The 22,607-nt window shown below is 46.0% G+C and overlaps 1 long non-coding RNA gene across 1 annotated transcript; it reads right to left on the reverse strand.

Annotated features, from left to right (window-relative positions):
• Window positions 1–11,516: 11,516 nt before the first annotated feature.
• Window positions 11,517–19,876, reverse strand: LOC122209672. The gene is made up of 3 exons (XR_006197700.1): window positions 19,789–19,876; window positions 17,810–17,950; window positions 11,517–13,305 (listed from the first exon to the last, which is right to left on the reverse strand). It is a non-coding gene; the product is annotated as an uncharacterized LOC122209672 (long non-coding RNA).
• Between the last annotated feature and the right edge of the window lie 2,731 nt (window positions 19,877–22,607).

Below are 22,607 nucleotides of genomic sequence, written 5' to 3' on the forward strand. Positions count from 1 at the left end.
CTCGAACCCCACGTCAGGCTCTGTGCTGACAACCAGCTGGAGCCTGCTTCTGATTCCGCGTCTCTCTCTCTCTCTCTCTCTCTGTCTCTCTGCCCCTCCCCTGCTGGCACTCTGTCTCCCTCTCTCTCAAAAATAAATAAACGTTAAAAATTTTTAAAAAGAAGAGAAAAGAAAGAAACTAAAACACAATATCCTCATCATGGGCTAAAAGTTACACGTGAACTAGTCCTGAATAACCTTCCAACTCCTTCTCTGCCACTAACTTGTTCTTGGCTACAACTCAGCCACACTAGCTTTTTTTTTTTTTTCTTCTTTCTTGTGTGAACATACCAAGCTCATTCCGTTCTCAGGGGCTTGGCACCAAGCTATCCCTTCTGCCCCGAGAGTCTATCCCAATCTTTGCAGGACGGCCAGCTGCTGTTCGGGCCCCACTCTTATGTCTCCTCCTAACCACCTCTAAGGACCCTATTAAATTCTCCCGCTCCACGTACAGCCACACTGTAACACATCACCTTATTCCATGCTTCCCGTGACGCTCTCTTGCTAAGCTGCTAGTTGCCCTCTTTCCACTACCCACTCCCACCACTGTGTCTTCCAGAATCTACAAGACTACCTGGCGTTTACTGGATGCTCAGTTAATATTCATTCGATAAAAGATGAATAAGTAGGCGCACCTAGGTGGCTCAGTCAGTTAAGCATCTGACTCTTGACTTTGGCTCAGATCGTGAGTGATCTCACGGTTCGTGAGTTCGAGCCCCGCGAAGCACAGAGCCTGCTTGGGATTCTCTCTCCACACCCCACTTCTCTCTGTCCTTTCCCCACTCGCTTTTTCTCTGTCCAGATAAATAACATTTTTAAAAAAGACGAATGAATAGAAGGGAAGGATCTAAAAGGAAACTCTATGGGAGGAGGAGTTGGCCAGCAGCCTGCTCCCTTTTCGCCACAATATATATTTTCTCCACCAAGGATCCCCATTTTAAAATCTGGTTCCATTTGCAGTATTTTATTTTGCATTCGAGGACCCGAATACTTGATCTGTGGTTCTTCTTGACAGCCCCAGGAGTCATGCCAAAAAAGATTAAAAATCCACCCATCCCGCTGAACTACCAGAAAGATGATTTTTTTGTGCATGCAAACCCAATATTTACGCTGGAATACCGAAACGTGATTCTGGAAGAAAAAAAAAAAAAAAAAGTCACCAGAAGATACAATTCATTGCAATCTAGTCCCGCTTTCTATTTTTCACCTTGAGCGGACAACTTGAACTGTCTGAGCCTTAATATCCCAGCTGTAAAGTAGGCGTACCAATACTAGCCTCTTCTCACCTACCAGGTCTGGTTTAACTCATAAAATGGGAAAAATATATAACCGTGGCTTCAGGTTAGAGATTTCAGAGTTTATAGAGCTCGTGAATTTTTTGATAGCTTTGGAGAGAAGAGTGAATTATTATTTTTACGGCCATAATTCAGAGACAGTTCATCACGTTATATAACTTTGAAAAGAATTGTTTTTTAACCAGAGGAAGAACGTGTTTACATTATGGACCGTTGCACTAGTAATGGGATCCGTCGCCACAGCATCAATGAAAAGGAAGACACTAGAAGGAGAGAAATGGGAAATCAATTTATCTACTTTTCCAACCCAACATTTATATGCTGACACCGAGCGCTGGTGGTTATTGAGTCAAGTATCAGATGTTTATGCAATGTCTCAAACACTACAGGCTGCCAAGGTTTTCTTCTGCAAATTCCAATTGCCTGACTTAAGTTCCAAGTAGGGTTTCTTTCTTCTGCTACACATCCAGGGTATTGCATTGAATATTTTCCACCTGCGTTTAGTAGGGGGAGCTAAATGACCTCAGAGTTATGTAAGTCAGAATTGGTTATTGCTGCAAATAACAACAACAAAAACAACAATTTAACTCGCTCAAAAACATTGGGGTTTGTCTCTTCTAATAAGAAATCTAGGAGAGGGCTGTCAGGCTAGACCCATATGATAACTGGATGATGCCAGCAACGATCCAGCAATGGTGTGCTCTTTTTTTTTTTTTAAAGTTTATTTATTTTTTTGAGACAGAGAGAGACAGAGCATGAACGGGGGTGGGGCAGAGAGAGAGGGAGACACAGAATCCGAAACAGGCTCCAGGCTCCGAGCTGTCAGCACAGAGACCGATGCGGGGCTCGAACTCACGCACCGTGAGATCGTGACCTGAGCCGAAGTCGGACGCTTAACCGACTGAGCCACCCAGGCGCCCCAATGGTGCGCTCTTAAATACTTAATCACCATTCTGCAATTCGACCTAATTTGCATGTTTGTCAATTTCCATTGTGTGCCTACTTCCGTCACCTTTGATTTTAGCTACCAACGTGACAGAACCGAATGCGGACTTCCAAAGAGATACTCAGTCACATGCCATCATAAAGTATTTCCATCATACATTTAATAGATGTAAATAATCTCCAGAGTATAATTAGATGATGGTGACGCATAATAGAAGAATGAGGAAATTATGAGTTTGGTCATTATCCTCTAATATAATTTATCTTATTTTATTGTGAGTATATATAAGGCCGTTTTTAGCAATGGCTGTGCTTGAACAACAGGTTTGCAAAACTCCTGGAAATTTAACCATCAACTCTTGCAAACTGATGCAAGGCATGTCCAACACACCACTGAATGCAGGTTGTTCACGTTCTTTTGCTCTGCCGTCTTCAGTGTGTAGACAGACCTTCACCTCCATGCTTGGTACCCCATGGTCACAAAATGGCTGCCGACCTTCTAAGCCTCGCATGTGCATTCCAGGCAGGAGGGCGAGAAGGGGGTAAAAAGCTTAAGTGGCATGCCAGTTCTTAAAAAAGTACTTCCCAAAGCCCTACCGACCGGCTTCTGGTTACAACTCATTGACCAGAATTGTGTCAAATATGCCTAGATGAGTGACGGCTAGTCAGAAAGGAATCACGGGTGAAGGCTGGGTTGGCCAACCAAACGAGTCTCCCATGACCATAAAAATATATTTCTAGAACTCCAGCGTTCAAGAGACTACGCCATGCTCAGCACAACGATGCAGAGATGAAAATAGAGTGGCTCAAGACTCGGTGCCTGCCCTCGAAGATTCTTGGAAGGTAAGACATGCACGCACGGAACTATAGCCAACAATTGCAGATGAATTCTCCTTTAACAGCCCGGTAAGAGCCAGGCATCGGTGCAGGAGCTAAGGACCTCTGGACTTGGAGGCAGGCATCACTCTGGACTGGGTGGCCCATTTCCACAGAAGGGCTCATCATCGCAGAAAGAGGACTCGGGTCAAACAAGTAACAGCCGCCAGGTTTATAAATTCTGCTTAATTTGAACCATTCGTTAGTGTACATGGATATGGCCTTTGTACACGGCTCTATTTCAGTTATTTTAGCTAATTGCATAGGAGACTTAAATTCGCGCTGAAATACACGGACCAAAATTAAATTACTCTCTCTGCAATGACCTACCTGCTTTTTCTGGGTAACGGATAATTATCATTTTCCTAAGCTCAGTCCAAACTCTTCAAAGCCCTCCGGAATCACGTTACTGGCATCGAGTGGCTTTCCAAATGCTCCATTTTTTAAAAACTCTATCTGCCTACCCAAGAAAGGCTACCACTAAAACGCTTTAAAGCACTTGACACTTGAAACGATGATAAATAATCTAAATGATGGTGATAAAACTCATTGGAGTATTATTGTCATTTCTCTGGAAATTTCCATCCTCGCCAAGGTTGAATTATGTCATGCCTCCGTTTCTTCCAATGTTCCAAGCTTCCCCCTGCACCCGGACAGCGCGCGGGACCCTCACTCTTACCGTGAATGGATTTCACCTAAGTGAACAAGAATGAAGGTTGCTCTCGGTTGCTGTGCTATACAAGTCTTCGGGGCTGTGGAATCAGGCCATCAATTTTACCTGATGTAAAGGTCACTCTCTTACTGCCTTTTAGTTTTGCCCTTTTAGCTCTGTGCGGGTCACCATTGAATTCCTGCCTTAAAAATTTTTTTTTAGCATAATGGCCTGTCTGAAACAGTGATGGGTCTGGAAAGTTCAGAGAAATTCTTGCTACAAGGTCCTTCAGGACCTGGGATAGAAAAATAGTAGCATCCTCCTCTCGCATCCGGAAACCTTTCTCTTCTCCCCATCGCCCTGTGTCTTTCCCCATATAACTCACGTTGCCCCAGCCAAGAATAATATGTTGATCAGCTCTTGCCACAATAAGCCTACAAAACTAACTTCCCTGAAACACATTGCCTTCCAGAAGCAAGCATTTGTTTTCCTAACTCCCAAATCTGTGCAGTTTCTGGGATGGCCCAGCATGTGGGCCAGCCCAGCTTGGCCACAGACTTCTGGTGAGGTTCAGGTCTGCCCACGTGGCTCCACCTGTCTTTGGACAACAAGCTTCCTGGGCCATTGGTCTTTTCATGACCGGCTTCAGGAGGGCAAAAGGCAAAGAGAAACACACAAGGCATCCTGAAGGCTCAGCCTAGGGCCCACCATGGCCAAATGTGTTCAGTTTCCCATTGGCCAAACCCAATGTCAGTGGGAGGGAAATCTACTACCCTCACTGCAGTGGAAAGTAAGTAAAGTCACTTCAAGAAGCAAAACAACAACAACAACAACAACAAAAAAAAAAACACAAAAAAAAAACCAACCCCAAACAAACAAGCAAACAAACAAAATCCAATGAACAAACAAAGAGAAAAAGAGAGACAAACTAAAGAAAAGACTCGTAAATAGAACAAACTGGCAGTTGTCTGATGGGAGGTGGGGAGTGAGAGGGATGCGTGAAATGGTTTAAGGGGATGACGAGGTAGAAACTTCCAGGTACAAAACAAATAAGTCACAAAGACAAAAAGTAAAGCATAGAGAATATAGTTAATAAGACTGGAATACGGCTTTTTGATGGCAGATGGTAATCACATTTATTGCAGTGAGTGCTGAGTCACGCATAGAATTGTTGAATCATTAGGGGCGCCTGGGTGGCTCAGTGGGTTAAGCGTCAGACTCTGAATCTCAGCTCAGGTCGTGATTTCGCGGGTTCGTGAGTTCGAGCCCCACGTTGGGCTCTGCACTGACAGCACAGAGCCTGCTTGGGATTCTCTGTCTCCCTCTCTTTCTGTGCCCTTCCCATGTTCGTGCTCTCTCTCTCTCTCAAAAATAAAATAAGTAAACATTTAAAAAAAAGAATTGTTAATCACTGTTTTATACCTGACACGTAACCCTGTATGTTAACTATATTTCATTAAAATAAATATAAAGTCACTCAGCAAAGGGTGTGAATGAATACAGAGGACCCTTGAGCAGCTTGAACAGCTGTGCACCCCCACCCCTTGCACAGACAAAAATCCCCCTATAATTTTTGACACTTCTAGAACGTGACTACTGATAGCCAACTGTTGACCCAAAGCCTTACTGATAACATAAACAGTGAGTGAACACGTATTTTGTATGTTCTCTGTGTTATATACCGTATTGTTACCACAAAGTCAGCTGGAGAGAAGAAAATGTTATAAGAAAATCATAAGGAAGAGAGAGAGAGAAAAAAAAGTATACAGCTGTACCGCATTTATCAGAAAAGATCCGCATGTCCGTGCGCCTGTGAGTTCGATCCGCGTCGTGCTGTTGAAGGGTCCGCTGTCATTCTCATTCAGAGAGGACTTGAATTGTGACTAGTGATCTCGTAGCTCACAGACAGCCTTCCCCTTTTAGCATCATCTGCTTCCCCACGAGCAATTCACAAGGGATAGTTTTGCAAAGAAGCTTTTCTGGGGACTGACTATTCTCTTGTCCACGAGTGCACATTGGATGCCCATAAAACATCCCACTAGTCATGGGGGGGGGGAGCGAAGACAGGGGTGCTGTTCTAAAGAAAAACTCAGTAATGGGAACAACTGGCAAAACCACACTTGGTTCGGTTGGCTGGCAATGCCAAGTAATGCGTGATTACGAGCCAGAATGCGACCCGCTAGGCAGGATTTTGAGAGACACAAGGCATTTTCAAAAGGAGAGGCACATCGGAAGGAGGAAAGATTCTATATGGGAATAAGCATTACCTCCGTCATCCTAACTTTTTGCAAGTCTTATCTATTTATTTATTTAGTCATCTCTGCCCCCAACGCGGTGCTCGAACTCATGACCCGGAGATCAAGAGTCGCATGTTCTTCTGACTGAGCCAGCCAGGCGCCCCCTCATCCTAACTTTTATAAGGTGAAGCGTGAATGGGCAGTAGGCTGGTTGTATTTCTGCCCTGCTTTTCTATCCCTAATTTCTGTCTTTCCATGATTTGATTTGTTCATAATAATAATAATCATAGCGTGCCACAAATGAGGGTTTTCTCCACAATGCTTTTGTAACGCAAACATTCACAGCCGCCGAACAATCAATCCGTCTTATAGATTCAGGTTTCCATCTTTAAGAGCAGAAATACATTCCCTACAGAGACTTGTATCTGTGTCCGAAGAAATATCACCCGAGGAAACAGTAACTGGGGGATTTCATTCCGGGCAAGAGGAGACCTTGACCACTCAGTTCTGTGGTCTCCTGGCGGGTTGCTGGATGTGTTTTATCCATTTCAAGTGAAAGCTGGACGAGCAGGCATTTTAGCTCTGAACTGGGCTGGCTCTCGTTTCTAAGTTTTGCATCCCGGATCCAGGAACTCTGGCCACCGATCCGAATTGGATTCTGAGAACTAGATGTCCACTGAGCCTTCCCTTGTTTTACAGATGCTGGACGAGGAGCCCAGGGGCGTTATTCAAATAGCATTGAATAAGATTGGGACTGAGATCCCGATTTCCCAGATGAGGGCAAGTTTCTGCCAGTCACCTCCTGGGTCCTTCTCGGGCTCCTAGAGCGTGTCCTGTCAGCCTCTGTGAAATCAACATCTCAGAACCAGCCTAGGAACCTTGACTTCAGATAGAACTTGTTTCCTCTCGTAACTCCCGCTTATTTGCTGGGTGTCCTTGGGCAAATCGCCTGGCCTCTCTGTGCTCCTCTTCCCTTCTCAGCAAAACGAGGCTAATGCTACCTAACATGCAGTGTCATTGGAGGAGTAGATGAAACAATGCGTTGCACAGAGCCTGACAGAGCAATAAAGAGTCGTAACAATTAAGCGACAAGTGACCGAGGCCTGTCCGGGGGCTGCGCGTGCACAGAGCACTTGGTGGGGGGCTGCGGCCTGATCTTGCCTGCAGCCCGGCTGGGCTCCTGGAGGTTGTCTGCCCTGGGACAGCAGGACTCAGTCTGCTCAGTGAGAGAAGATACAGGCAGCTCCCGGCCCTGACAGACACCATGTTTGGGGACTTGGAGAAAGGGGACAATAATTCCCCTGCAGCACACCCTCACCCACCCTGCTCAGGCTGTTGTCATTAATGTAATGACTCAGACTTGGATTCATGTACTACTTAGAGTGGAATGCGGAGAGTGGTAATGGATCTTGAGATTCAGACATTCCCCTGAGGAATGGGGAGAGAGATTTCCCAAAAGGTAAATGGAGCTGAGGGCCCTGTGGAGCCTGGAAGAATAAGACGCCTGCTAGAAAGGAGCCGGCAGGTGCGGCACCGCTGGGGAAGGAGAGTGGGCCGTCAGGACCCTGCAAGCAGCCTGGTGGGCGGTGGGAAAACTATCCTGGACAGTCCGTTTCCTTCTCCAGCGTCTCCTGAATTACTCCCGAATCCAAGCGGCCGATCCCATCCGAGCTTGCGGGGTAATACGATGGAGAGCAAAAATGTCAGGAGAATAACAAGAGGCAAAACCCTCCTGAATGGTCCTGGAGGTAAACCGTGGGCTCTACCCACACACCCACCTCCCAAGGGTAAACATGAGCTATGAGAGTTAGCGCTGCTGAAATCCACAAGGCAGAAAAATATGATCCCCGGTCTCGTGGTTTGAGAAGTTCTTCTCTTGCCCAATGGAGTCCGTCCTCCATATGACTGCAGAACCCTACTGGTTCTGTCCTTTGCCCCCTCTTTTCAAATGGCACCATATGTCCCACCGGAAAGAAGGAAGAACGCTTTGTTCAGTCCTGTCCGTACCTCTCCACGACTACACAAAGAACGGAGGGAAGCCTGGAATTACCACCTGTCAGGATGGCACAACTCTGTCTTAAGGGAGAGTTGTTATAACCTTATTAAGCCTCAGTTTCCCCAGCTGTAAAGTGGACGTGATAGTCCCTACTCTTATGTTGTCACAGGGCTTAATTACATGAGCAGTTCTGGCTTTGCTGACAAACCTGTGCACCTGCCACATGGGGGGGGGGGCATTAATGTTAGTTTCCCTCTTCCACATCTTAGTTAATGCCCACCAAGGTCAACTCTCTCAGTCTACCTATAAAGAATGAGTGCTTCCAACAGCACTATGACAGAAGCTCAAAGCTGGGGGGCCCCAAGGAAAGATTTGTCCGAAAGTACCTAATGGAGGCTCTTCAGAAAGGATACTTGGCCAGGACACCGTTTGTAGGAATAAGGCGCAGTGTTATTTCCAGAAAGAAAAAGTCACTGATTGGAAGACCAAAGTAGTTGGACGTTGTTCAAGTTCCCCCAAACTGGGTTGGTTTCTACCAAGGTGCGGAGCCCTCGGCAGACATCTATGGTGAGGGATGGATTAAAACAGACTAAATGAGGCCTTAAAGGAAAAGCAGCCCCAAAGTAGTTTCCAGAAGGGGGTAAGCAGCCTTACCACCAGGGCTTAGAGACAGGGAGGGCTCCCTGAGGGTCGAGGGGGCTAATGGAAGGACAGCATGTGCCCCAGGCTCTGGAGCTCTTTTTAAGAAACTGTTTGCAGAGTGACCTTGGTATCTCCAACTTTACTGAGCCCTGACCGCATGCCAGTAGGCTGGGAGCTCAGGCCATGACTTCACCCCAGGCTGGCCAGCACTGCCATGGCGGGCAGGTGGCTCCAAACTCTGGGGATTCAGCCTTCAGGCGTCTGTTTTCTGGAACTACTCCCGATGGGCTCTCCTGTGGGCCTCAGCACGTTGTCCTCTCTGTGGGTCTCTGGAGGTTGTCAGAACACAGGCTGGTCCTCCTTGGCTGCTGAGTCCAGGAAAGGAAGGAGCAGAGGAGTTATGGACGTGGCTTTGAGGGTTTTTTTTCATCATCTAAGGGTTCAATATTTAGAGCAATATTGATTCGATTTATCTAGTGTTGTAACGTTCCATTGGTTGCTAGGCAACAGAGTTCTTTCTTCTCTGTTTTCTGGGTGGCTCATGGGAGTTTAACTACCAAAGAGATTACTTTGTGTGCATGAAACTAAATGGACCATAGGTGCCATACTTAAGTGGAGGAATACTGTTTCACCGGGCAGTGCTAAGACCGCGTTTCCTATCACATCTCGGTAATTGCGATTCAACCCCCAGAACAGGGCCATTCATATTCACATTCCCTTGCAAGATACCCACTGAGAACAATTTAACACAAAGTTGGGCTGATGCATAAAACCCTGGGCTGTGTGCTCACCATTCCATCCTCATAAGGTTCTAACCCACGCTGGGGCAAGAATGGATTTATCCCGCCCCATTCTGGTCCCCCCGACACCCCACTGTAATAACCAAAAACAGCAACCTGGCTTATGAAGGGCAAATTCAAGTTTGCGCCTCAATCCTGGCATGGCCGGATCTCTCCTCCTTTCTCGGATCCCATCTTCTCCCCAAACTCACCCCGAAATCGCCTTCCCTCGTTCGGAAGCTCTTTTGCAAGTCCTTCGTACGGATGTTCGCTGTTCCTTTAAAATCCCCAAGCAGAAGCAGCAGGCAACTGAGGACTGTCAGCTTGGGCTGTATGGTTCAGTGACTTGGCATTCATGACGTTTATTTTGGAACCTGCCTGATGGCCTGACCTATTTTAGGATCTCTGCTTTAACCATACCTTCCTCCCCCATTTTTCCAATGAGAAGTGAAGGCAAAAGGGTGGTGGGGGAGGTTGGACGGGAGGAGAGGGAGGAACGTGGAGCTCAGCAGTCTAGTTGTGACATCGGCAACTGCCCAAGCCGGCCATAGCGTTTCAGACACTGTTGGAAAGGTGATCTGCTGGAAAGGCCGTGTCCCCGAAATGGGAGGAGGTTCCGGAAGCACTCCTGTGCTCAGTTTCCTGGGTGCGGCCACAATACACAAACCAAAGGCCACATTGGGTATTTTTCAGCGTTTTCCTCTCCGGAAAGACCTGTTCGGGAGAGGAATGATCTCGTTCTTCCAGAGAGAAAAGCTATCTGGAAGCGGGGGGGGGGGAGCGGCGGTGGTGATGAAGCAAATGCAGGCAAGTAGCCAACTGTGCACATTTACGGAGAGTAGGAATGTAAAACAGATGTTTGGCAGGAAAATAAACCATTGCCCTGGGAGCATCATCATCGGCCTCTGGAGAATAGGGTTTCTCAGATCCAGGCAAATAACGCAGTGAGTCACTGAGCTGCACACCCATCATAACCAGCTCTGAGGACCCAGCTTCTGGGTCGCCTGGTCCCCTGTCTCCACATCTTTTTTCTTGGCTGTGCAATAGCCAGAATACCTCAGAATAGATGTTATTCTGTCTCCCTAACCAGGAACGAGGTGTTCTCACACCAGAGGTTCTTCCGTGCCATGGAGGGCCGGAACAGCAAGACCTGGCCCCCAAAAAGGGAGGCGGCAACTCTCTAAGCCTTCTCCTACGGGCTCCAGTAGAATAACACTGAGAGTTATACGAAAGCAGGGGACCCGAGCCACTATGCGGAGACCCTCCCAAAATCGTTGTAACCCTCATGGAGCCAATGGTGACGTGAGGGTCATTTGGGATGGAGTACCCACGGCAGGTGCTGCTGCGGGCAGCTCAGGAACACTTCGATGGCTATCGGGAAGACAAACAAAACGGTAGAAACAGACCCATACATACCGAGAAGGAACCGACGGTTACCAGAGGGTAGGGCACTGGCGGAAAGGGCAAAATGGGGGGAAGAGAGTGGAAGGCACTGGCTTCCAGTCACGGGGATGGAAGTCACAGCGTAGGGAATATGGTCAAGGGTGTTGTCACGTTGTATGGCGACAGATGGTGGCCACACTCGTGGTGAGCACAGCCTGATGGCTACACTTGTCCAGTCGCCATGCTTACGCCTGAAATTAACGCACTCGGTGTGTCCCCTAAATTTGGATTAAAAAAAAAAAAAGATTCTGTGCTTGAATCACCTGGTACCTTCGGGAGGAATGGAAAGAATTTAGAAAATGGGGGGCCCCAGCATGGCACAAGACGGAAGTCAGAGGTGTGATGTCTCCTGCCACTGGGATGGGGTCTAGGAAACGTGTCCATGTCCCTTACAGCCAACGGAACTCAACCCTATCGTAAGGACGCCATAAACATAAAGGGCCACGCGAGTCTTGAGAGAAATAAAATAAAGGAACAAGCGTCCACCATGATGAGCCATCAAAGCTGAACACAGAGATAAGTTCGCACAGCAATAAGTTCCCTCAAAACGGAGCCCACAGAGCACATCTCATAATAATTTATTTACATCAGTAGCTTCAGTGACCTGTGAAGTTTATTGACAAAATCAGAAACGGTCCTCTTTCTGGGCACTCCTCTTTGCCTTTCGGAATCTTCTTTTAGAATTTCATGTGACAGGTAGACACTGATGTCTTGGGGGTTCCAAAATATTATTTTCGAAAAGCAAGCCCAAAATATCAACCTGTCAGACATTGTCTAAAGTTATTAGCCCGGCTGGTGGATGCCTTGCGGAGGCTGGCTGGAAATTTGGCCAGATATTTTTTCCTTCTTTCCTATTTACTTCTTTTCTTTACTGGCTGTGTTTTCCTGGAACTGTGGTGCACATATTTATAATTAGAGCAGGAAAATGGAGAAGGAGGAGATTGGTGTTCTTTCCCTATTCCTGGAAGTGTTTGTGCCTCTAGCTTAACAGTGTTACATATTGAGGGTCTGGAGAGAATATTGAGGAAGGAGAGAAAGTATAAGAAGGAGGAGGAGGGGGAGAATGAGGAGGAGGGGGAGGAGGAAGAAGAAGAAAAGAAGGAGTTCCCTGCAAATTATATTTCCAGTTCTCAGACCCAGAAGGTCATTGTGACGGAAATCGCTCGCCCCTCTGTCTTTCTGTCCTGCTGAAAGAACAGACCTTTTCCTACGTGGAATCACGTCAAACAGAGGAATGTTGTGCCTTCAAATCAATTAGGACAAATGAATTCCTTAATATAACCTACCAGCAAGCACGAAAAAACTAAAGGCTGCAGAGTATTAATGTGCTGATTAAAAAGAATGATCAGAGGGACGTCAGCCGATGGAACCTAGACACAGGTGGCTTTGAAAGACACCCACCCTTCTGATGGTTGGATCACAGCCAACTGGTTAGTAACTGCTTGGTTGCTCAACTGAATTCAGCTGGTTTGTTGTGAAAATGACCCACGCTCTGCCTAGCCGGCATCGTCACTTTGGAACCAGTTTCCCGGGTGCAATCTTCACCGTCAGCCTGAGCTCAAATGGTGGGGTGGGTGACTACCACCGGTTTAAGCTGAGCCAGGGAAGTTGGTTGAAGGAGAAAGTTCACAGAAAGCCCGGCAGCCAGGAGAGGATCAAACGAGGGCTGCAGGCCGACAGCTAACTCCAATTTAAGAGGGAAACTGAATTGAGACAGTGGGACTGCCAGAGAGAAAGCCACGTGATTCCAGAAAATTCCATCTTAAAACATGTCATAGGAGCAGAGTTCTTCCCAGGCCCCAGTGCTCGGGATGCAACCCTAGAAAACGGGAAGGAGGAACCAGCGAGGCGGCCTGATCTCTCGTGTGGGGATCTGGCGAGGCGGGAGTATTAGTCAGGGGCACGTCAGCGCTCTCCTCCACACGGAATGCCATGTCTATTTCTGCAATCCGGAAGTTTTCAGGAAAAGCGCTCGACCGACCTTTTGTGAGGTCCAGGAGAAGGGCGGAGAAGTCCACTGAGAGCTGGCTGCTTATTCTAAACAGCTGGGATCGAGGAGGAATGACATGAATGTAGACGTCCATTTCTGGCGCTGGGAGAGGCTCCAGGGAAAGGCAGGGGCAGTGACTCTTTTCCAATTAGTCAGAGAAGCTTTTGATGACAACCCCAGGAGTCCCTTATCCCAAAATATCACTTGTCACCTGCGCACACCCGCCCACGAATGCATCCTGGATGAGATGGATGGGTGGTACCTAGTTCTCACTCTCCTGCCGGGTTCCCTTGACAGGCTGCTCCAATGATTTAGGGCACCATCGGTGGCCCTGATCTGATTCATCACTCGGTGATTCATCTTTCCCAACAAGCCATGGCTCCCGTTTTGTAACGCCCTTCCATTCTTCTCCTTTGAAGAGAGACAAATAGGTGATGAAAGCCAGGCTGGGGAACAGAATTCCAGCTCTTTCCTGCCAGAACTAACCCGTAGTAAGAAGAAGCGAACAGATTATCAGATCAATTTCAGGGAAGACTATGCATATTGACAAAACAATGCCCTTTTGCATCTCATGTGTTGCTTTTATTGTTTCGCACATGGGCATAAGTCCCACGAACACCCGTGGCAACATATGAACAAGTAAGTGGATTTTTTATCTGAATATTATGATTATTTAAAGGTAAACACATTTGGGGGGGCGGCGCCTGGGTGGCTCAGTAGGTTGAGCATCCAACGCTTGATGTCAGCCCAGGTCACGATCCCAGGGTCATGGGATCAAGCCCCATGTTGGGCTCCGTGCCGAGTGTGGAGTCTGCTTTAGATTCTCTCTCTCTGTCTCTCTCTCCCTCTGCCCCTCTCTGCTCACATGTGCTCTCTCTCTAAAATAAAATAAAATAAAATAAAATAAAATAAAATAAAATAAATAAAGGTAAACACATTTTTTCTTTTTTTACTATGAAATTTATTGTCAAATTGGTTTCCATACAACACCCGGTGCTCATCCCAAAAGGCGCTCTCCTCGGGGCGCCTGGGTGGCTCAGTCGGTTGAGCATCCGACTTCAGCTCAGGTCACGATCTCACGGTCCGTGAGTTCGAGCCCCGTGTCCGGCTCTGGGCTAACGGCTCAGAGCCTGGAGCCTGCTTCCGATTCTGTGTCTCCCTCTCTCTCTGCCCCTCCCCCGTTCATGCTCTGTCTCTCTCTGTCTCAAAAATAAATAAACGTTAAAAAAAAAAAAGGTGCCCTCCTCAATACCCATCACCCACCCTCCCCCTCCCTCCCACCCCCCATCAACCCTCAGTTAAAGGTAAACACATTTTTTAAGGGAAATTATATTTTGACCCTTAAGTATATAGACCTATCAATATACTAAATGGTGCATTTCTTTTCTAAAAGGTATTACTTCCATCTTGAATTCTGTTGCATATTGTCTGTTTTGGCCATTAGAATTGCCTATGCTTCTTATTTTTACAATATTTTTAAGCAATGTTTATTGTGTTTTTACAGCAAAAGCAGTGCACAGGCATTATAGTGAGCTTAGAAAAAATGAAATTTCCGACTAATATAAATGAAAAAAAACCCTATCATACTACCACCCAAAGATCATTATGGTGCATAACTTGTTGAATATTATATATTTATATATAATGTACCTATTACACAAAAAACAGTGACACCTGGGTGGCTCAGTCAGTTGAGCGTCTGACTTTGACCAAGGTCATGATCTCATGGTTCAATTGTTCAGCCCCACATCAGGCTGGCTATTGTCAGTGAGGAGCCTGCTTGGGATTCTCTCTCTCTCTCTCTCTCTCTCTCTCTCTCTCTCTCCCTCTCCCTCTGCCGCTCCTGCACACATGCCCTCTCTCTCTCTCTCAAAAAAAAAAAAAAAAACTTAGAAAAAAATAGAAAAAAAATATATACATACATGAATTAGGATCATCTAACATATGGGTGACACAGTAACATTTTGCCTTTGTCCATGAACGGCCTTCATCCTACCCACCCCCAATCAGCCTGCGATGCCCATCGATCCAGAGGGAGTTTCTTAGGAAAAAGCAAGCACGGAGCCAAAGCAAAATTCAGCTTCTGGAAATCAAAACCAGGACGTGGCCGCCAACAATCCCTTGCAATCCTGGGCAATTTTCTTAAGTAAGTTTTGTCTACATCTTGTAATCTCCTCTATCCCCAAGTATCCCCAACCAACTGTTTTAATCATCCAGATTAGAGAGCTTCAGTTAAGAGAGGTCCAGAGGGAAAGAGGAAACGGGAAATCCCTCCCTCCAGTGGAGGTGGGCCAAATCCCACCCCCAACCTCAGCCTGAGAAGGGCAGGTACATGGACGGATGAAGGTACCATGAAGAGTAAAGGAGATCGTCTTAGTCTCTTTAGGCTGCTATAACAAAAATACCATAGCCTGGGTGGAGCGACAAGGGAGCTCCCATTAATCAGGGTAGGGACACACTCCGGGGTGTGGCTCTCCTCGGCTATCCTGGGTTCCTGAATAACAAGGCCACAGAGTAGTAGAGGGCCAGATGGGCTGCCCAGGGATTTGGCAGTACAAGGTGGGCTGGCCTAGGCCCCCCAGACTAGCAGGCTAGATGGAGAATGGGGGCAGGAGCTCGGAGATCGGTTTGTTTTTTTTTTTTTAACGTTTATTTTTGAGACAGAGAGCGACAGAGCATGAATGGGGGAGGGTCGGAGAGAGAGGGAGACACAGAATCTGAAACAGGCTCCAGGCTCCGAGCTGTCAGCACAGAGCCCGACGCGGGGCTCGAACTCACGGACCGTGAGATCATGACCTGAGCCGAAGTCAGACGTTTAACCGACTGAGCCACCCAGGCGCCCGGAGATTATTTTTTATACCAAAGGTATCATACCACTGACCTTTTTGAGCTCATAATATTGATTCAGCTCTAGGTCAACTGGGCAATGTCTCTGAACAAAAGAAAAATCCCACAAAGGGCAAATAGTTGGTAAATTTCCTAGGTCCTTACATTTCCTAGAATATTTTGCTTCTCCCTTCATCCGTGAATTCGAATTCAGCCAGGCTTAAAACCCATGGATCTAAACATTTCTCCTGTCAAAACCCCTGTTTATTCCAACATCTTTTGATTATTATTTCAGCACCTTTCGGCATTTCTTGTTAAAGGGTCAAAGCCTGAAGCTGACCTTATTTTTCGTTCTCTTGAGGGCACTTTTATTTCTTTTCTGCTGGATATTTGTATTATTTTATATGGCTTATTTTAATTCTTAGAATTAAAAACAATTTTTTTTTCCAGGCTAAGAATGTGTGTGTATTGCCTGGGATACAGTAAGGCATTTCAATGTTTAAATTCAAAGTTTTTTTCAAATTCATATAGATTCCTTAAATACACTTTGAATTGTTACATTTTATTCCATTTGTTCTGTTTCTTCCCTCTATAAAACTTAATTTTATCTTTGTTTTATATCCTCCATCTCTTTCTAATTCTTCTTGCTTTTATCTACGACTTTTTCCCCCTGAATTCTGAGAGAACTTCTCAAATCTGCCCTCCACAGTACTGAGAATTTTGATCTTGGCAATGTACATCAATTTATTTCATTTCTTCTTGTAATTCTCCTTCCTCCTTTCTGTCTTTTTTTTTTTTTTTTATCTCTGGCTAAATCTGAACCTTGTCCCATTAAACCCTTCACCTGTCCTACGTCCTTCTTAGAGCTTTGCTTCTTCCCTCATCAAGACCGTGCCTTCTTATAACTATCGTGGTCACCAGATAGTTTTCCAGAAGGTTCTTTTTGTCCTTGCAGTATTTCCAGAACCGTATTTCCCCATGGAGTCCACGGAGCGATGCTCTCCTTTCCTTTCCCTGTGGCGTGTTTTCCAACTGGGCTGTTACTTTGTGGTAAAGTTCTCAGTGTGAAAATAGAAGAGTATAATTGGGGTTTCTCCATAGATTCCGCGCGAAATCTACGCGGGGCCCTACTCACAAGCCCCGTAAGTGTCAGGAGAGCCTCTTCTTTAATCTTACCCTAGAAGGAACATTTTTTTAGGATCTGATATGCATTTATCTAGTTCTAACTTTGGTTTTCTCCCGTCCCCACGGCTCAGCCCTATAATATTGAGAAATGAAATATATGTTTACTGATTAGAAGGTGGAGGCAGTAAAAATGAGACCCAAAGTTTATAATAGCTTCAACAGAGTAGATACACATTTCTAACTTATTTAAGAATTTGAGAGTTCCTATGCAGCACCTGGGTGGCTCCGTGGGTCAAGTGTCCGACTTCAGCTCAGGTCACGGTCTCATGGCTCGTGACTTCGAGCCCCACATCGGGCTCTGTGCTGACTGCTCAGGGCCCGGAGCCCGCTTCGGATTCTGTGTCTCCCTCTTTCTCTGTCCCTCCCCCGCTCACACTCTGTCTCTGTCTCTCAAAAATAAATAAAAGCATTAAAAAAAAAAAAAAGAAAAAAAGAACTAATTCTTGACCGCATCTAACAAGGGAAGCTGGAAACGCAGTCTAGCTGTGTGTTCAAGAAAAAGGGAACACTGATTTTGGTGAACAAGTCCGCCGGCATGTTGGAGGCGAGGACCACCGGCACATATAGCTGTGTAGACTGTTCCTCTCTCCCTGTCAACATTATTTTTCTTGGTTGCAGAAGATGCAACTCTCCGTCTCCAACTACTATGACTTCTCCGTCTCCTTGCTTCCTGGCTATTTTGAGGAAGACATTCCACCCGTCCCAGTCTGAGCCCCTGGAAGGCAGACTCTCCAACCAGGCCAGGCAGCCGGAAGACATGCTACAAATTAATCAGAGAAAATAAACAGGAGAAGAGGAAGTGTCCAACGCAAACTAATCCCTTTTCTTTAATTACTTGGGAACACACTTGGGTCTTTCCCTGGCGGCAGAGGCAAAACAAACCAATCTCACTGAGCCAACGTACCTCTAGTTCAACAGTTCTCAGAGTGTGGTCCTTGGGCCAGTGGCAGCAAGGTACTCATCAAAATGAGTCATCCGGGCACTCATTAAAATGGCAGCATCCGGGTCCTCATTAAAATGCAAGTCTTCAGGCTCCACTCCAGACCTAAGGAAGCAGAAACTCTGGGAAGGAAACCTGGCAACCTGCAGTTTAACCAGCCCTCCAGGTGATTCTGTCACTACTGCCCTTGGCCGTGACCCGGACCATAGCACAGTACCCGTTGTCAACTCATGGCCCTACACTGTCGGAGGTGTATTTGGAATTCTAATCTTGCAAAACTGAAAGCACAGAGCAATGATAGTAAAACTCACTCTTCTGGTTGGACTCACGGGGAAAACTTGAAACTTGAAACTTAAGCCTTTTTGTGTAGGAAGCTTCCAGCACTCACGAACTATCACCTGTTTGTTTTCTTTGGCACTAATTAGCTAATTCTCTGCGCCAGGTCAAGATGACCATCGGTAATGAACACGGAGTCATAAAATATCTGATGTGAAGGGATCTCATGGGTCATCAACTCCATCTACCCATTTCATAAATTGGAAAACTGAGGTCCGGGAAGAATAAATGGGGCATCCAAAGCCCCACCTCTAGTTGGAGGGAGAGCCACAGCTAGAACCCGAGACTCCCAATTCCTGATCCAGCTCTCTTTCTGCTAACATCATCTCATGAGATCCTATTTGTAAAGCCCTCTGAAACACACCCAGTGTAAAAAGGGGTTGTGTTATATTAATATTGAATTGGGTCCAGATAATTTGAATTCCAAATCTTAAAGAGCCAAAGTTAAACGTGTGTGCAAATTTGTTCTGTAAGCCTTGTCCAAATGCAAATAAAAAATGAATGAACAGTATTGCCTTAGAATTATAGAACACTCCGGAACATTGATATTGATATTAAGAAGTGCAATGAAAAAGCATCAGACAGCAGCCTCTGATATCTCCTTTTCACGGTTTCCCCTGAAATGCCTGTGATGTCATAAAAACCTGAGAGAAATGTCCACCCAACGTAGGGTCGGTATTTCTGAATAGAGGAAAACGGTGTGCAGGTTCCTATACCTTATTTCACAAAGAGAGAGAGAGAGACCCATGCATCGTAGAAGAAGGTGAGGAGTCCGAAACTTTCTCTTTCTCAGTCCAACAAGAGCCACACACTGTTCCAGACCTAGAACGTTTCAGAGATTGGGATCAAGGGAGATGGGGGTGGGATCGTGTCCCAGGTCAGTCGCCGATCAATGGAGACGAGTGCCCCTGGCTTGGTTTTACTGGTGGTCTGCTGCCCGGGGCCCAGTTGGAGTGGAAATGGCAGCCCCATAGAGCTGGGGTGGCCTCTTCCCGGGAAGAACGTTCCTCCCGGCTTATCGTTTAGGGATGTCAGCTGAAATCGACTTCTTTCTGCTTTCACTTTATCACTGGCTTCGCTGGGTCATTGAATGGAGAATCTTTTTTTTTTTTTTTAACACCTTTCTTCATTATGTAATTCGCGTGCCAAACAGTTCACCTATTTAAGGTGCACGTATCAGTGGTTTTAATGCCCTCACAGATCTGTAGAACCATTAGCACAGTTTCAGGACCTTTTCAGCACCTTACAGAGAAACCCTATACTCTTCAGTTATTGCGTCCTCAACAACCATTAATCTACTCTGTCTCTACAGATTTCCCTGCCCTGGAAGTTTCATAGGAATGGAATCATAGAGTCTGTGGTCTTTTTGCAATTGGCTTCTTCCACTTAGCATCGTGTTTCTATGGGTCATCTATGCTGAAGCAGCGTATCTTTTTTTTACGACAGAATCCTATGCCATCACACGGGTCCACCACCTTTATTTATCTGTTCATCCCTTGATAGACATCAGGGCGTTTCTACCTTCCAGGTCTTATAGATTTTCCAACTGCGCATATTCGAATTGTCATCTAGTCCAAGGGAAAAGAAATTCTGAGTAAGGGAATTACCTTTGTAAGCAGCCACTTTTACACTGTTTAGCGCACTCCACAAATGTCGGGCACCTCAACAATGAAAACCAGGGCAGGAGCTACTTTGAGGTCGCTCTGAAAAATATTTGTAACAGTAGCAGTGAGAAGGCTACGTGTTCCAAAGCCTTTTGACGTTACCCAGGTAACCTTTATGATAGGGCTACGAAGCCTGTACTGTTAGTCCTGTGTTTTTTCGGAAGACATGAGCTCTGAGGATTCAGAATCACCCATCGAGTGAGTAGGAGACAGGTCAGAGAACCTATCATTCTGTCGCTAGTTAAGATCTATTTTCATCTAATTCTTAGAGGGAAGAAATCCCTGTAGGAACGTTGTCCTACAGTAGTGGGAGACTTTGGCATTTCCCGGTTCTCAATCAGCACATCCTTTCCCTTCTAAATTCCAATTGCTTTTTTTTTTTTTTTTTTTTGCTTTTAAAAATATATCACCTTTGGCGTTTTATCGTCGTGTTTGTGTGAAGGGTTATCCCCTCTGCTAGCTGCTCATAGCAGAAAGACTGGACCAGAAGTCCTCTGAGAAATCTGCTAGCTGTAAAGGTTCTGAGGGATTTCTTCAGTGATACACAATGATCCTACCATTAAAATAAGGTTTCTGGGGGACGCCTGGGTGGCTCGGTCGGTTGAGCATCCAACTTCAGCTCAAGTCATGATCTCACGGTCTGTGGGTTCGAGGCCCCCCTCGGGCTCTGTGCTGACAGCTGGGAGCGTGGAACCTGCTTCGGATTCTGTGCATCCCTCTCCCTCTACTCTGCCTCTACTTGTGGTTCGTCTCTCAAAAATAAACATAAAAAAAAATTAATAATGTTTCTGGTTTTTTCTAAGTTCATTTATTTATTTTGTGAGAGTGCATGTGAGAGGGGCAGAGGGGGGTGGGGAGGGAGAGAATCCCAAACAGGCTCCGTGCTCAGCACAGAGCCCAACACAGGGCTCGATCTCACGACCATGAGATCATGACCCGAGCCAAAATTAAGAGGCAGACGCTTAACCAACTGAGCCACCCACGTGCCCTAGTGTTTCTGGTTTTCTTATCGGTGACTCCCTTTCCATGAGACTGGGCAAGTCCAGTAGAAATGCTGGCCCTGGGGGCTCATGCTGGATGGATTTGGAATGGCTGGAAGCCAGGGGCCCATGCAAGTGAACACCAAGGAGGGTCGTGTGTCTGCTAAAGGGGTGCCATCATGAGAAAGGTACCCACCAGAGACAGGAAATGAGTAAGAAGTCAGGAACCAAGGACATCAGGCAGAGGTTGTAACTGGAGAGAATGTCAGATGCATCCAGGGGGCTCATGACAAGGCCCGTGGATACGTCAAGGTACCTGAAGGCTTACTGATAGGGTGTCCTTCCTGGTAAAGGGCACAGTTGTCCAGCTGAAGAAAACATGGCACAACTGAACATCCTAGACTATTACTAGTCTAGTTTTCTGAGTTCGGGTTTTAAGGGTATCATTATTACCAACTTTAGTGCACAATTGCTACCTTGTAGCCTGAAAAAAAAAAAAGGAAGAAAGAAACCGTCTAACTGTCCATCCTTTGGGAAAAGTTAAACTGTGAGTCCGTACAGTGGCTGGTCGAACTGTTGGTTCTTCAAACGGTGGTGGAGACCCATACGCTTTTCTGAGAAGATATTCGTGATGCGGTGCCGATTTTTTTCGGAAGTTGTAAAAAAAAAAAAAACAACGTCTATAAGGAATAAAAGTTCGTAGATACAGAGAACAGATTGGTAGTTGCCAGAGGGGGAGGGGGAGGGGTGGGAGAAATTAGTGAACTGTTTTGTTTTCTTTAAATAAACGGAACAATTTGTATATATTTTAAAAGGTTACAAGATGCCATGAATATTATGCCATTCGTGTAAAATTGTGTGTGTGTTTACGAATGTGTGTATGTACATAATTTTATGTCTCTAAATATAAAAGGAGTATTGAGACCTCTTGCAACTTACAATTATATTTACCAGGGCACCTGAGTGGCTCAGTCGGTTAAGCATCCGACTCTGGATTTCGGCTGAAGTCGTAATCTCACGGTTTGTGAGTTCGAGACCTGCATCAGGCACCGTGCTGGCAGTGTGGAGCCTGCTTGGGATTCTCTCTCTCTCTCTCTCTCTCTCTGTCCCTCTCTCCACCCCTTCCTAGCTCTCTCTCTCTCTCTCTCTCTCTGAAAGTAAATAAATTTTAAATATATATATATATATTTACCAAAATTAAAATTGCTTTCAGAATAAGTGGATTTTTCAGTGATGTTTTTTAACTTGTAGCTCTTTTCTTTATTATTTTATCACTATTCTTATCCTTAAGACTTACTAAATGCTCAAAATTCATAAAATAGTCTGCTTTAAGATAACACTATTCATTGTGCACCCACCAGCTATTACATGATTTGTCTTTTTTTTTTTAATTCTTTTTAAGTTTATTTAAAGAAAGAGAGCGTGAGCGGGGGAGAGGAAGAGAGAGAGAGAGAGAGAGAGAGAGAGAGAGAGAGACAATCCCAAGCTGGCTTCCTGCTGTCAGCTGCAGAGCCAGCTGTGGGGCTCAAACCCACAAACCATGAGATCGTGAGCTGAGCCGAAACCAAGAGTCGGAGGCACAACCGACTGAGCCACCCAGGTGCCCCACGTGATTTGTCTTGTTGGAACCTTGCAGCAGTTCTTGGAAGTATAATATTTTTTACCTCCATTTTTTAAATGAGGCAACTAACACTTTGATGTGTTAAGAAATCGGCCCACGGCCACACGGCAAGCGAACAGCAGAGCTGGGACAGTAGTTCGGGACGGTCATGCTCTCCGTCA

Source organism: Panthera leo, chromosome E3 (genome assembly GCF_018350215.1).
Source record: "Panthera leo isolate Ple1 chromosome E3, P.leo_Ple1_pat1.1, whole genome shotgun sequence".
Lineage (NCBI taxonomy): Eukaryota > Metazoa > Chordata > Mammalia > Carnivora > Felidae > Panthera > Panthera leo.